The 16984-nt window shown below is 33.4% G+C and overlaps 1 protein-coding gene across 6 annotated transcripts in view; it reads right to left on the reverse strand.

The window, feature by feature from the left end:
• LOC102681972 (QRFP-like peptide receptor) overlaps positions 1-16984 on the reverse strand; it is a 51002-nt gene that overhangs the window by 14670 nt on the left and 19348 nt on the right. The gene's annotated exons all lie outside the window — the stretch shown is intronic.

The following is a 16984-nucleotide window of genomic DNA, read 5'->3' on the forward strand; positions in this document are numbered from 1 at the left end:
AATATTGTCTTCGTTCGTCGTTCAAATTTTTTTGAAAAAGTACGATATCGATCCAAGAATAAAAATCGCGCGAGACAATGGGGTGTGTATTGAAACGGAAGAGAAAGAGGTGCAGGGATGCAATAAAAGAGGCCGAGGAAAATGGTCTCCGAGCTCAAGTCGCTTATTTGGGAAAACGTGTTTAATCAACCTCTTTCGCGGAGATTTCTTTCTTTCTTTTTTTTTTTTTTCGCTCAAAGAAGATGGACTTATATATTGAAGTGTGCTCTTTGTACGCGTTAATGAGCGTGGAACGCATCCAACCGGGAGAAATCTCGAACTTCCTCGACTGAAATACGTTAGAGGACGTTTTGAATCGTTCCGTGGATTTCGTGAAAGCGAACCTCTAAAATTAAATTATTTAAGCAATTATAATATTATGTTGTCAAACATAATTTATGTTTTGAAATGAGAATATTAGAGGATAATAAATGGAAATTCGTTTGGAGATGATGAGGTTTCAAATTTCTCCATGAAACTACTGGTATCATCTTTGTCGAAACGTTCTATTTGTCCTCGTTATTCGTTTATCGAGCGATTAATAAGTTGGAGTTAATTCGTGGAGAGTCGATTCGAGCAAAAACAAATACAAAAGTATACGAAAAATTATTATTTATTAAATCGTCTTGCCGCTCTATCCTTGTCTCGTTTCATTCGAGGTAAACTTCAATTGCTCTTTTTGTTCTATGATAATATATAAACGCTCTGTACACTATATTTTATTAATTTTGGCCTAACAATAATATAACAAATTTTTATTCTCCCGATAATGAAGAAGCATAATTATATAGCCGATAAATTAAACGCGTGAATCTGATTTCCTATTAAATCGTTCGAGAAAAATCGTCCAACTGGAGAAAGCACGATCACGACGAAAGATAAAAAAAGAAAAACGCAAGAACCGGTTGATCTCATTCGCTCTAATTAATCTTCCCCTTAATGCCAACTTGAAACACGATCCACCATCACCAAGATTACGAGCTGAATTAACTTTTTACAACGATGAATTTCCGTCAGATGTATGGAAGACAGCTCGAATCGATCGTTGATCGATGGGCGGCGACCTGTCAAAGAAATCTTCGTCTCGAGGAGTGAAAATTTCCCCATTGAGAAGAGAATACGTTTAAATATCTTTGGCAGAGGGAGGAAAGAGAGAGAGAGGATTCGATAAAAGCAATCGAGTCGAGTAAACATCGTGATATTTTCGGGGATGGTTGGAAACACGATTGAAATTTTCGAACACGAAATTCCTGAATTGTAGGGAAACACGAGTTCCACGAGCGATAAACAAAGATATTTCGAGACAACATATCGATTCTCTGCGTTCAAGAGAAAAAGAATTTCATTCAAAGTTCTGTGTTGCGATTATTTTATCCCTTACATCCCTTTGCCAGGGATTTAATTAAATATGAAAACTTTTAAACTGTAAAGAGATAATTCCAAAATAATCGTTCCAAAGATTATGAAAATCTCGAAAATATATCGCGAAGAAAAATTAAACATTCGATTGCCTAATTTCGGAAATTTAATCCCGTTCCATGGAAATAAACTTCTCTCTCGAACAAACTTTCTAAAAGGCCGGTTCGATTATGATCAACCATGGAACACGATTATCTTCGATCAAAGCCACTCTTTTTTTTTCTTTTTTTTCCCCAAATCGAATCTAATCTCCATCCACCGCGGAATTTCATCGTGACACCAATTTTCTTGGCGAGGGTAATCGCATTACAATCCAGCTGCGTTCAATTACCACAATCGAGGTAAACTTTACGCTAATTGCATTAATTTCAATTAAGAGTGATGCACGATGCAGGAATTCGTGTTTCTACGCGTTCAGCAAACGTGTGGCATGCTTCTCCCTCGAGTAGCTCGAGAAACGATCCAAAGCGAACTCGTGGCCACAATCTATGGTTTGGCACTTACGTTCAGCGGTTTAAGCGTTTTAACTACACATTTTGCTCCCGATATTTCTTTCCGTTACAGAATTCCGATTTTCTATGCTTCCACTCGCAACGAAATCACGAGAAAGTTTTCTCTTTCGATTGGAACAAGGAAAGATTTCGAAAGTTCTCCCCCTCTTTTAATTCTTTTAATTATAAGAAGCTTTCCGTATTTTTGATTTGATTTGTTGAAAAGAATTTCAACATCAAATTTACAATCGTATTGTATTGGTTTTGCAGAGTAGAAAAAGATTCGATCGTTTGGTCTCTTGTTTCTTTAAACAAAGCGACTCGAAATCATCTTACATCTGTGATCCAATTTGAATAATTACGTTACCTCGTATTCAAGTATTCAAGAAAGTATCGAAGAAAGGAAGACATCCGAACAACAAGTTGATTCGATTCCCCGCGTGACTCGTTTCTCAATTTAATCCTTTAGAAAAGCGAAATAATTCCAACAACACGTTTACCAATTCAATTTACCAATTTTCCCCGTTTGAACCTCTTGCACAAAGCATTAAATTTCTAATTATTCCCTTAAATAACTTTACACGAGTTTCGAGTCAAGTTTAAACCTCCACTGAATTGAAGCAAATATTTAAATTTACGATATAACATGCTCGATTCTCCAATTTCATCTCCTTCCCTTCTCTTGGCTAAAATGGTCCAAGGGTTCGAGGATCTACTTTCTCCTTCTAATTCTCTAAGTATTTATCAAATCGTGATATAGATAATAGAACAAATTAAATTTTCGTATGAAATTATATATTGAAAGCGCATATATCAATATGCGCGTGAAAAATACGCTTTGAATGAGAACACGCCTTTGATTAAAACGAATTTGATATGACCGTACGTGAGAGAACTTTCGATGAAAAAACGAGAGCAAGCAAGACGTGGAGCATCAGCTTTAACGGAATGGAAGAACGTCATTTGCGTTTCTCTGAGAAACGTTTAACATACATTTAGATATAATTATTTAACAGTGTGGATTGATATTATTTTGATGAAGGTGGAATCGAGTTGAAAAGTTGAAAAGTTTTCTGGAAAGCGAGATAAAGTTTTCTGGAAAGATCGGCCGGCGAACTGGATTAATGGATTCAGACAAAGAGAACTTTAACTTAATAATGAAAACTTTAACACAAGTTGAAAAGTTTTCATTGTTCGCTAGAAATTCACGAATAAGCATAATTAATCTCGCGATTAACCTCCATTCCACATTATAAATTTATCATCGATTAAAAAAATTTCGACACGAACTAATGAACATTCCTTTGACATACAAATAAATATCAATCTATTTTTCCATCATAAATTCTTCAAATTCTATATTCGAACAAACGAATTGCAACGACGAGTGACAAGTTTAATTTGCATTTGTAATTCGAATAACGAACCTATTTAATAACGAGTCTAATTGGAATAAGAGAGTCGTCTCGTACGACGATCGTAGACGATTTCCACGCTTACTTAATCAATACCGTCTGATAATTGCTTGATTATCAGTGTCCTGCGATCAAGCATTAGGAACGTTCGCTAATTTCATCGATTCAAATTTGATTTCAAAGATATGCATAACTTCGTTATCATCGTGACGGGATCTACGTAATTCAATAATATGAAATACGAGCACGATTAAACACGATTACGTGCGAATGAATTAACGATTCAACGTCTTTTCAATGGAAATTGTTATAAAAGTTAAAAATCCTTGCTTCGAATAACAAGTTTAATTAGCAGAATTTTAATCAAAGAAATATAAAAAGAAAGATGAAAAAGAATTAATTTTTAAAAATTATTTAGAATGATTAATTTATTCGATTAATTCAATAAAATTTAATCTTTTAATTTTAATTGATCGTAAATCATTGATATTTATTTTTTTAGTAAGAAATATTTTTTCTATAATTATTATTTATATATATTTATAGAATTTATTTATAGAATTAGATACATAAATTTAAATGAATTAATAATAAACCGATTTTTATATTTAATAATTTTATTTTTAATTTCAATATATGTATATATTGAAATTTTAAGAATATTTTAAGAATATATATTATCAATTATTTTAGAACGAGATGGATCAAGATTAATTTCTTATTCTTTAATAATTTATTGTATAAAAATAAAATGTTTTTGAATCGTGTTGATGATTCGAGTTAACTAATAACAATATGCCACGTAACACGTTTTGGAAGATGAAATTTAATTTTCTATAATGATTTTTTTATTAAAAAAAAAAAAACAATTTGCCTCTTATCGTTTCGTACAAAATTCATTTTGGAAATTATATTCGTTTCTCTGAAATTTTCATAATCACTCCAACAGTATACTACTTCTAGGATCCATCCAGAAACAATTACATTTCGCGAATAAGAAAAAGCGTCGTGTTCGGCGTTGGTTATTTCGCGCTATTCGCATCGCGTCGCGTATTAACCTCGGTTGTATTAAACTCGGTTGGTTTCGAATATAGTGGAGAAGTCCTTAGAGATCGATATACACGCGATAAACTATTATACGTTTTTGATCGTGTAAACTAGAGAACGAACGAATCGTTGTTGTTGCAATTCTCTTCACAGGCAAAGAACGACACGTCGGTGTAAATGGTTTCTAGAACGAGGAAGCAACGTGTACTATACGGGCGCGCAGGTGAATAAATAAACGAGCAACTATCGATCAGTGCAATCTTGCAAACCTGTTACCTGTGCTGAAACTCGAGATTCCAGTCGTGAAATGAAAATTGCGCTCGGTCGCCGTTTTTTTTTCTTTTTCTTTTGCCCAATGATTTATCGACGCGTTATTGAAAACTCGTGAATTGAAAATAAAATATAAACGCAAAGAGCTCCGAAAGCCTTGATTTCTAGCTTATTATCTCGAGCTGTTCATCGTGCGAAAAAAAAAAATATCTGCAATATTAAATAGAATATTTTAAAATTGAGCAAGAATTTATAATAATAACGTAACGTTGTTACAACAGGCTATTGTTCTCAATTATGAAGGAATTAATCGGAACGAAAAGCGTAATGAGACAATTAGAGAACAGGCGCGCCATTACCATTACTATCGGTCTATTAAAATGGACACGTCATTCGATTGGATTGATCGTAAAATGCAAATATTGTTATCGTTATAATCACATTACATCGATTAGATTGCATTAATTAATTATTTATAACATTTTTAACTCCTCTTGGATTATTTGTCGAATAACAAATGTGCGCTAATGCAATGCTAATGTAGTCGTCGATTAGATAAAATTCGAAGAAAAGAATAAAGATATTATACGCCATACGGTGCAGTTCGAGGAAAGGGGATGATACATTTGACAATCGAAGTTCGTCGAGTACAAAACTTTTTTAAAACTAACTCGACCAAGTTACGCGAACGTCATACCGATACCACATGACAAAGTAGCAAGAAGTGGCTAAAACCAGATCCCTGTAAACAAGTCTTGAAGTAATAACAATTTTTCTTCAACTCGGTGTTACCGGATTTTTCTTTCCTGAAATATCTTGCTTATAAACTTCCAACCGAGAATCCAATCGTGTCAACTACAAATTGTACGGTTATAGGATTAGAAGAAAGTTGTAAAGAAATTGTTGGTCCACGTATCGATTACAATATACCGTTGAGAGTACCATTCGAATGATTATGATGAAATTTCTTTTATCCTTTCGAATCAATGTTTCAAATGATCGAAAAATTTCTAATGTCCGCGTAGTACACTTCGTTTCATTCAGAACACAATCCTCTATTTTCCTTAACTATCGTGTTATCGCGCTTTCTCTTTCGATTCCTCCTGTTTTATCCCGTCCTACGATCTCCGAACAATCTTGTCCTCCATAACCCTCTAAACCATTTCACTTCTTCTATCCCCCTTAATCTTAATCTTCCCAAAAGCTTGGAACGAAGCAGAATCTTTTTTCTTTCAGCTTAGTTTAGTAGTCAGCTTAGTTCAGCTAATCATTATCATCGCAATTGCAAAAAATCTACAAAAAAAAAGAAAAGTAAAAATTATTATTAGATAAAAATGAATAATTGTTGATGATGAAAGTAGATCCAAAAATCCTAATTCAAAACTTCTAAATTAGATTATCAACGAGAGTCTCGAATCTTTGAAGATAAATCGTAAAAATATTGAAGAAGAAGAAGAAGAAGAAAATGACATATTCTTTCTACTTTCTGCTTTTTCTTTCTTCCTTGAGATAATGATTTTGAAGTTTCGATTTAAACAGAGTGATAATGAAAATATCTGTATTTCGTGCAATAAAATGTAATCAATGCAGTGTTTAATTTGTTGGAAATTTAATAATTTTATTTTATTTCTCCAATAATTCAAAACTTCTAAATTAGATTATCAACGAGAGTCTCGAATCTTTAAAAATAAATCGTAAAAATATTGAAGAAGAAGAAGAAGAAGAAAATGACATATTCTTTCTACTTTCTGCTTTTTCTTTGTTCCTTGAGATAATGATTTTGAAGTTTCGATTTAAACAGAGTGATAATGAAAATATCTGTATTTCGTGAAATAAAATGTAATCAATGCAGTGTTTAATTTGTTGGAAATTTAATAATTTTATTTTATTTCTCCAATAATTCAAAACTTCTAAATTAGATTATCAATGAGAGTCTCGAATCTTTGAAGATAAATCGCAAAATATTGAAGAAGAAGAAGAAGAAGAAGAAGAAGGAAAAAATGACAATATCGTCTCAATTTTTTCACATTCACACGAGAACACCGAGCTTCCTCATTCGAGAAAATTCAGTACGATAAAAATCACGAGAGCAATTCGATTTAACGAAGTGACGAATTTCTTGCGGAGAACGAGAGTTCACCGGCCATTTTCCAAATTGCGAATCGTCCAGGTTTGTCGCCTGTGAAATCGTCATTTCCTCTTAGAAACTTTGCCCTGGAATCGCAAATACGAATTTTTATATCTCGGGCGAGATTGCCTGAGGAGTTTTTCGAATACATTTTTTTTATCTTGTAGAGATATCTTCTGCTGTTGCGAATTGTACTCGAGATCCAACTTCAAATTCCTTTTTTTTTTTCATCTTTCTTGAAGTATAATATCAAATTACGTATATTCTTGCTACCTTGGTCTTTCTTTCTTTCTTGAGACGATGATTTTGAATTTCAATTTAAACAGAGTGATAATGAAAATATCTATATATAATAATAAAATGTAATTAATGCAGTGTTTAATTTGTTGGAAATTTAATAATTTCATTTTATTTTTCCGATAAAAGAGAACTTGATTTTGTATGAAATATGCGTTAAAAAATATAACTTAATACATGATTCCAACCAAATAAAGGAAATAATTATGTAATTAAAATTAAATGCTTAAATTGGTCGAATATTATTTGATAAATGTGCATTTATTGAAAAAGATATTTACCAGCCTGATCCTGTCTTGTCATAGAAATTTATCAAAGGAAAATCCATGTAACTATTATTTTATCCTTTTTTATCATTGATTTCATTTCATTCAATATTCAATTAAAATATTGAAATGTAGAATTTTCGTAATGATTATTAACGATTATAGAAGATGATTAAGTTAATATAAAACGAAATTTGAAATTTTTACCCAAAATTTATTAAAAATAAACGTCATTTTCCTTTAATCAATATAAAAATCCATAAATATCATAAAATTTAATCTTAATCTAAATCTTTCGTTTCAGAAGTTTAATATATATCATGACGATAAATTTGAAAGTTGCTAAGATCCTATTTGCATTTGGTAAATAGCAAATTAAGCTTTATTTTAACGAATGAATGTCGTACTCGAGGAAATCTTTAAATATTCAATACAGTTTATAATAATACGATTTTCTAATAAACATTATCTAATCTTTTCTGTAATATCGAACTTTTGTTTAAAATAAATCAATTTTCTTTAAAACTTTTTATATTAGAAAATAAATTACCGTTCATTGACAAATTGCCACTCGAAAAATTAAAATCCATAATTTTTAATAACAACCATTAATAACGCCACAAGTTTTCTCGTTAATTATTTTCTATATTATAAATTGCACTGGATATTCGATAAAAATTTTCTTTCACAAATACAAAAGTAATATGATGATTGAGTATAAATTATAATCCTCGCCTGTCTTTGAAAATGAAAATAAATTTTGATCCCGTGACTGTCATTTACCACGTGTCTATAATATCTAATCATTTCGAAACTTTGTTTCATTGTTCAAAATATTTATCATCCTGGCACAATATATGTATACGCGCATATTCGAGGAAACTTGGTAAAGCCATTGCAACAATGGGATTACAAGCAAAACTCGGTCAAGGCGTAAAATATAGAAGTGTGGATCTACGAACATTGATCATAGAATGTACCTCCATTTAATTACATCTCCCACATGCCAAAGGCACGAGTATACAATAATTTATGGAAATTTATATTTAAAACAAAAAATATAACAAGATAAATATCGAGTTCAATATTTTTCAAATATCAATATTTATTTGAAAATTCGATTCCTGGACTGTGAAACGTCATTTTATTATTTTGAAAATTTACACTTCGCGATAAGGACAAATTATACATTTTATTTAAAAAAAAGAGAGAGTTTATCTCGAATAAAAATAAAATGCAAAGCACAACGAGCAATTTCGAGCTTCGAGAAACAAGAATATGAAATATTCAGACGATTTTTATAACCTGTACACGTCCCTTTCGCTTATATAGTGCCCTAACTACTGTTCGCGTGTACCAGCTGATATTTTCGCATCAGCAACTTTATAGATCAATTCCGTTCGACCTACCCCCCAACTGTCATTCTCAGCTTTCCAACGTATAAGCAGCTCAGAATCCGGGAATATCCAAGGAATTCGAAGGATGCTTGGAAGGATTTCTTTCGTGGACGTTTTATTGGACGTACTTTACGTTCCATTTTCAATTGTGCACATTTTTCGAATTCACTTTTTCCACCGATTCTCCTTGTTGATCCTCTCTCTCTCCCTGCACTCACCACCGTTACAATCGCGCTTAAAAAATCCCTAATCTGCCACTCTATTCTCCGTTCTTCCACCTTCTTACCTTTCTCAACATTGCAACTCCTGTTTTAATATCCCTTCCCCCCTTATTTTTATTATAATTGTCCTTTATACCGCTTTTCACCGTTAACGGAATCATATTTCTACGTTCTTTTAATGCGACGTTTCTTCCCTTTATTCGATACTTTCCTTTAACGATCTCGCCGTTGTCTCTTCATCATTCGAAATGTAATGTAAAATTAAAATATTCATGAATATATATACGAATATATACATATTTATACGATGGTTGAGTTCGTTGAACGAAAATCACGAAGCGTATTGTTCTCCACGCTATATCCATGCTAATGTTCCAGGTGTTGAGTTAATCGACAACATTGTTATTCGATATATAATTCCAACTTACGAAACTGCTATGCATCGTTTCACGGGAAAACTCGTCAATGAAAATGGATGATAGGTGAACTCTGCTATAAATCAAAATGTACGATAGTACATTATTCACTGACATTTATATCGAACGAGATAACGGCGTGTGTGACCGCATGTCGATCACAAAAGTGAAAAATTCCTCTGAAAACTGATGCACTCTGTACCTGACATCTTTTCTGGAACGTGAAAAAAATATCCGATATACACCATGATCTATTAAAAAAGACAGAGGAAAAACCAATTCTTCTCCAAATTACAATTTAACAAAATTTTCTTGTGGATTCGTATGCTGTTGAAGAATTCCAAGAGAAAGAAAATAATTCAATATTTCTTCGAATAACTATTTTAAATTTTATTTTTATCTAAAAATTTTTTAGCATATACGTGTATATGTGTGTTTTTCAAGATTGGTTTTAAATGTATAAGTAAGAGATTGATCTGCATATAAAAGAACAAGTCTTGTTCTAACTAAAAGAAGCTTCAAGAGCATCTCGTTCAGATCGCAAAAGTATGCGCATCACGGATGCACTTGTGCACGTGCTTCTATTCGCCAGATTTTACAAAGACTATAAGATTCAAAGCTATAATGTGATAAGAGTGCGGAGAAGATGTAGAAAATGCTGAAATTTATCGATTAAATTTTCGGATAAATTTGATCAGACAACTTGTTAAGTGTACGTGCTTCTTTAGATGTATCTACATTTCAAATTTCGTTCAGTATTATATACGATGACTCTTTTGAAGTCTCTGGGTCAGGCGTTGAATAAATTGCGTGTCAGAAGCTTGATAAATTGAAAGCATGAAACTTGTAAAAAAAAATCTCTCTCTAAAATTTCATAATTCTAAATTACAATTATGATTTGAGATGGCAAAAATTGCAAGTTCTAAAATTTATTAGAAACGATAATTTTTAACTCGCATCGTGCAGAAGAAAAAAATACGAGGAGAAAAGAATGTAATATTCGTTTCAAACTAGACAGAGTGTGTCGTTTCTTAAGAGAAAAATGAAAACTGATTTATGAAAAATGAGACGACTTATTATTAGATATATCTGGGAATATTGCGCGTGTGTCGACAAAGGAATTTCAATAGCTCTATATAACAACGAGACAACGACACAACGCTCTCGATGGCAGCCATACTTTTTTTTCTTATTTTACCCGCCACGAAACTTTTTCTCGCAGGAATATTTTCGAAGGAGAAGAAAAATCGTTTACAACGATATAAATTTTTTCGACCGATAAAAAAAGAGCACGACAAGAGCGGTCAGAGAAATTTTTCCAATCTTTCGCCTGTTGGCAACAAATCTCCCCAAGATTGAATCGATATTTTTCTCTTATAATCGCAACATCCATTTTGCGACACATTGCGCATTAATCTATTGCGCGTCAACGTGCAATCCGATTTAAAAAAGAGAAACGTATTCAAACGAAAAGCAACATTATCGTTCGAATAAAAATACAGGAAACATCCCGGAGATAAATCTTTGCGCAATAATCATTTATCGTGACCAGTAATCCGATTTAATCGTTGAGATCTTTTTAAAAAATCTTTTTAAAAAAAAAAAGAAAGAAAGAACAACTGCAACTGCGCGAATAAATATTCATTAGAGCAAATTCGTTTCGACGCTAATATATAATTTCAAGTTTTTCCCCTAGGAATAAAGAATAGATCGTTCAAGATTCTCGCCGCGTAATAAAAATTCTATGGATCGTTCCATAAACTTTCATTTCCTCGGTCCATCGCGGCGTTATTTCGATCTAAAATCGTGGCAAAATTATTTTTTCCCATCGTTATCTACCGGGAAGTGTAATAAAGAGAAGAATCGGTGGAGAAGCTGTTGGCCTAACAAAATATTATAAGCTAATGTCGATCCACTTTCTGGAATCGATTGGTCGCAGCTCGAGCGCAAAAGAGAGTGGAATATCTCTCATCGACGTCGTCCTCGAGAATTTTCTAGCCTCTCTATTCTATGCATCCCTGTTACACTTTCGACGACAATCGAGTTCCTTGTTGCTAAATATTTGAGGAGCATCGATAAGTTGGAAATTTTGCTCTCTTTCTCTTTCTATTCTTGGTATGCACTTTCGACAACTGTCCATCACTCGATAGACCACGTCGTTTATTCTTAGCTGTTACACTTTCGACGACTGTCCATCACTTTTCAAATATCAGATAGCTCAAGAGATCAATATCTTTAAAATCTAGCGACGATCTAGCGGGTAAAAATAAAAATATTCTTCTTCGTTCCAATTTCGTTCTCGTTTAAACGTGTCGATCCAATTTGAAGAAACGGAGGGAGAGAGATTTCCGTGCGAGAATCCGTAGGCTGTTGCAAATTTTCGAAAGGACGGTAATCAGATTAACGAAATCCAATCCGAACAAACGGCCACCGTGAATTTTGTTTGTCCATCGCCTCCCATCGGCCGATCTCTCTCCAGAGAGTCCACTATTTTCCCCTCGACAGAATGGACGAATCATCGAAATACCACGTGGACTTTTCGCGAAAGATCCCACAGGATTTCAGGAACTTCGTGTCTCGAGAACTTACAATGCCGTTAAAAAGGTGGGAACGACGCGTGGGTGGCGAGTTCCACACCGCCTCAATATTGAATTCAAGACTTTTCCAATTTGATGTTAAAACTTGAAAATTGTTTACAAAATTGACGTTTCGTAGGGGGATGAAAATCTTTGGAAAATAACTAACTTGTGGTCGACGCGGAGGAGATGAAAAATCATTTTATCACCTCGAGGTTTGCTCAAGATTCGTCTCTGGCAAGGGACGGATCTCGCTACAAATTTAAAATTAAAATCAGAAATTTAAAAAGGGAGCGATATTGAATTCAGAGAAAAGTAATTCTTCCCCCTTTTAACACGGATCGTCCGTTTTAATATTATTTCGTGTCGCCTATTTGGTGTCTCGTATAATATCGGCCATTGTTATCATTTTATTGCCAACGATCGTCACCGCCTCGTCCCTTCCCGGAGGGGAGAATATCCCGAAGGGTAGCCATTTCCTTTACAATCAAACTTTATACCCTAAGCTCGGAATCCAAAATTGCTATCGAGGCGAAGGAAGGCAGGTCTTGGTGAGAATCTCGAAAATCCCTCGAGCGTTAAGGATCAAAATCTCGGCTTGTCTTTTAAACTAAACTCTTGCAAAGGATAATAAAAATAATTTGCTCCAGGAAAAGAAATATAGCAAAGTTATTTCGATTCTGAAAATTCATATATATACACTCACAATGTTTGAAACGATTTCAATGTTCTCGATTGAATTTTTCCAAGAATCTAATAAAGTAGCAATGAAAATTGTAATATTCTGCTTTTTTGAACCGTATCCACCTATAAGAATCATCAGCTAGCCTCCTATCCTTTTGTTGCATTAGTGTCTTCCCCTTGGGACTGAGATTGCCAGCTTTCTTCGTAACGTTGTAAGAATATCACGTGGAAGGATATTATTGCATCATTCTGAAATTCGAGCTTCGAGTAAAAGATCAACCAAATTGTGAAACAGCGTAGAAAATATCGATAACGAGATATAAAATCGAGAAAATATTTCTCTCTTAAGGATGAATCTATCTTTCCCTTAATGATACTTTGAAAAATATAATAACGATATACTTCTCCATTTTCTTTGACGCAATTTTTCTATCCCAGAAATGTCCATGTCTGCTTTAGAATTCTCTCCTCGTACGAAAATACATCGAAGTTCGATCGAGAGAAGAAAAGAAAAGATATCGAAGAAAATTTCCTTTCATTGTTAGCTTAATGATAGTATATTATAATATATATGTACACAAAAGACACGCGTGAGATGCATCGCGACGAATTACAGGACAATCGATCCACGATGAAGCCGAAACACATTCTTGACACGCGTACTCGAGTTTGTTAGCGTGATATTGTCGAAACGACGTTCGAGATAAACTCTTTATGTTCGTTCACCTTAAAGGCGAACTCTTAATTTGGAAAAAAAATTTGTTCAGTTCAATCAAATAATGTATCTTTTCACATTCGTATTCGATATAATATCAATTGCAAATCATGTCCATCCCGCCATATTGAATATTAAATAAATATTCTTCTGGAACCGTGTTCGAGTTATAATCCTAGTTTCATTCCAACTTATACACACGGCATATTTTTATTCGAATTTCCATGTCATACATTTATAATACAAGCGATATACAGAGATGTAAATGAAATTCGAATCTTCGTATCGGAATTATTGAGCTTGGCAGGTGTGTATGGAATTTTTGTTAGAAATCGATTGCGGTTTTCGATGCAGTTTTACATCCAAGGGATTATTTTTTACCAGAGAAGAAAATTACGCGTTGCCTGTTGTTCAAACGGAGAAATAGGATGGACGTGTCAACACGTGCACATGAAATGTCATAACCAAGGTATTAAGTCGTAAGCTCGAGTGCACACGTGGCTTAAATGAGTTGGAATTCGACGTACGTGTCAGTATTTACTCGAGTCTTCGATATACGTAATGTTACACGTATCTAATTAATTAATTAAAAACGAATCCTCACGATCAAACGAAACGACAGATTTTCTCGTTTAACAAGAAATTCACAAACGATTTTATGCAAAAATACGAAGAATTGTTTAAGATTTGAACGAGATGCTTCTAAATTTTGAAATATTTAATAAGAAATTCACAAACGATTTTATGCAAAAAAAAGAAAAATTGTTTAAGATTTGAACGAGATGTTTCTAAGGTTTGAATGCACTGGAAAATGAAATATATTTAATAAGAAATTGATAAACGATTTTATGCAAAAATAAGAAGAATTGTTTAAGATGCTTCTAAGCTTTGAATGCACTGGAAAATGAAATATATTTAATAAGAAAATGACAAACGATTTTATGCAAAAATACGAAGAATTGTTTAAGATTTGAACAGGATGCTTCTAAGATTTGAATGCACTGGAAAATGAAATATATTTCGCCATAATTCTTCTCGAAGGATAATTTCAGTTGGCTAAGAATCGTCAAGGGACGAATATAATATTCAAATTTAAAACGACACAGTGGGATAGATTTGATATCATACATAAAGATCGTTTGAAAATTTCTACCATTTGCGCAATAATAAAAAAGCTCGACTCCCTTATCTTTCCCCATGTTTCAGAAATCATGTTTCCTACAACACGCTCGAAACATGTAAATTTTTATCGTGTGACAAATTTTACGACCGCATTATATCATTTCTAATGACTGGTGCATTATATAATTGGTGATATTAAACGATAGGCCGCTCGTAAAATTCCACGTCAATACGCAATTTTGTAACCGCAAGTAGTAGAAGAAACGTGACCACATGATGGGGGAAATTACATATACGATAAAATCTCTTTAATAAATCGTGGAAGCGACTCGTCGAGAACGAAAGGAGAAATTTCTGGCGAGTATGCACGTCGCGCATAGTGATATAACTCGATAGCGGGTCAGACAAAAAGTATTCTCTCGCGTGACAGACAAGAAATCGCGAGGTTTCGCTCCCTCTGACGGTTAATTTTCAATTCATAAGATTTCACGATAAACTAGGCATCTTGATATCCTCATACACTTTTTAACGAATCTTATAACGATATCTTCTCACCACTGTTAAACCATTTATTTCCAGGGAAACCGTTTAAGAGTTGTTACAATCGAAATTAGATTTATATTTTTTCCCTATTTATTACGTTCTAACACATTTATCGCGTTCGTTGGTAAAAGAAAAATCCATTTTGAAGAGAAGAATAAAGTCTTGCCAAGTTGCCCGTTGCATTTGATCGTTCAACGTAAGAATAAGAAGAATTATGATTCGAAAGAAATCCGATAATTACGAAGGAACAATTTTCCTTCTTCTCTGGCGAGAAAATAAATCTTAAACATTCGATTAAGAAATATATATATATATATAAACTTTGGATTAAACGATAAGTAAAAAAAAAAGAGATCTAATTTCAATCGAACGAGAGGATATAATTCGAAACGTGCGAAAAACTTTTTATAAACGAGGGATTTAATAATAGGTGGAAAACTCGAAACGCGAAAAGTGGCAAGTTGGACGAGAGTAAAGAGGACAAACCACGGGGTGATTCTCATCGTGAATCGGTATAATGATCGAGCAGAAAGTAGGGCGAACATCCGTATTCTACCTCCGCTTGCAAATAATGAATCCATGGAGGTGGCAAGTTCAGAGGCGGTTCGCTCTTCGTCATCGATTTCCCTAGGAACGATTCATTGGTTAAGTTGCCGCGTGTTTTCGGGTGACGAGCAGCGGATAGAAAGTGGTTGGAAAATGAGAATGGAGAGGCAGGAAGGAAATGAGAATGCCTCTTTGAAGAAGTGTGTGGCCATTTATTTCGACGCGAAAGACAGCCATTTACACTCGAAAAATTCACTCGAAAATGTTCACCTAGATATCTCTGTCGAGCCACCATTTTCTTCGCGCAAGAAAATTTTTTAATCTGCAATGTTCACTCGTGGGCAAAGATGACGAGTTCCAATTAAAAAAAAGAGAATTGGTGAATTAATTATAATATATTGTTTATTATTTGTTCTGAATAAATGTTTGGATAATTATCGCAAAGCTGATTTCTTCGTTAACTGATGCGCGTTAAAATAATTCCTCTTGAAATTCGTAAATGCGTAAACGTTTCGTTGAAGATTTCATTTTCATTTTTCACGTGTATCAAGTATTAATTATTGCGCATTTAATAATATCGCGTACAGATTAAAAATTTGATATGGAAGAGTGATTTAATGATCAATCTCTATTATATCCTCTTGTTTTTCCTCATTTCAAACGATCTTTAAATCTCTTCTCGTAAATTTCTCGAAAAGGATCTGAGATCCTAACGGAGAAAAGAGGGTTCAAGAGGGGTTACATCACAGGTAATTCTACTTTAGAAATTGCTGATAATAATATCAAATGCCATGTTTCCTTTTTTTGAAGAATTATTTTTAAAATAAAAACTACTTTGAATTTATGATGACAAACGTGGAGGACAAACGTCGAAGACAAGTGTCCCAAGTCGAAAATAAACGATGTTCAACCGATAAAGGAATGTAGGTTACAGAATATACATACATGTGTGTGTCTACGACTCGTTTAGAGCGTCAAATAAACGATAGAATTTCCAACTACATTCGCTACTTCCGCCACTATCGATCGAGTTTATTGCCTTTTTATCTAGTGTCAATACAGCGATTGCCCTTCATTTCCACATCGCCTTTAACGCCACTCCTTTTCCCTAACCTCCGACTGGCTCGTTTTACCATTTCCTCTTCGATAAAAATTTCAAGAGGAGGGAGGGGAAAAAAAAAAAAAGAAAAAAACATAGTCCTATATTCGATTTCAAAACAAGAAGATTCCTCGTCTCGATCTTTATTTTATTTTCAGTGTTCAAGAGAAAAAATTTAAAGAAATAATTCTTTCTTGACAGATTTATCGATAAAAAAATAATTCCTATTCTTTTTTTTTTTTTTACGTACTATCGTCCATTGCTATTTTTTTTTTTTTTTTTAAGTTAAAAAA

The sequence above is a fragment of the Apis dorsata genome, unplaced genomic scaffold, assembly GCF_000469605.1.
Source record: "Apis dorsata unplaced genomic scaffold, Apis dorsata 1.3 scaffold_82, whole genome shotgun sequence".
NCBI classification, from domain to species: Eukaryota; Metazoa; Arthropoda; class Insecta; order Hymenoptera; family Apidae; genus Apis; species Apis dorsata.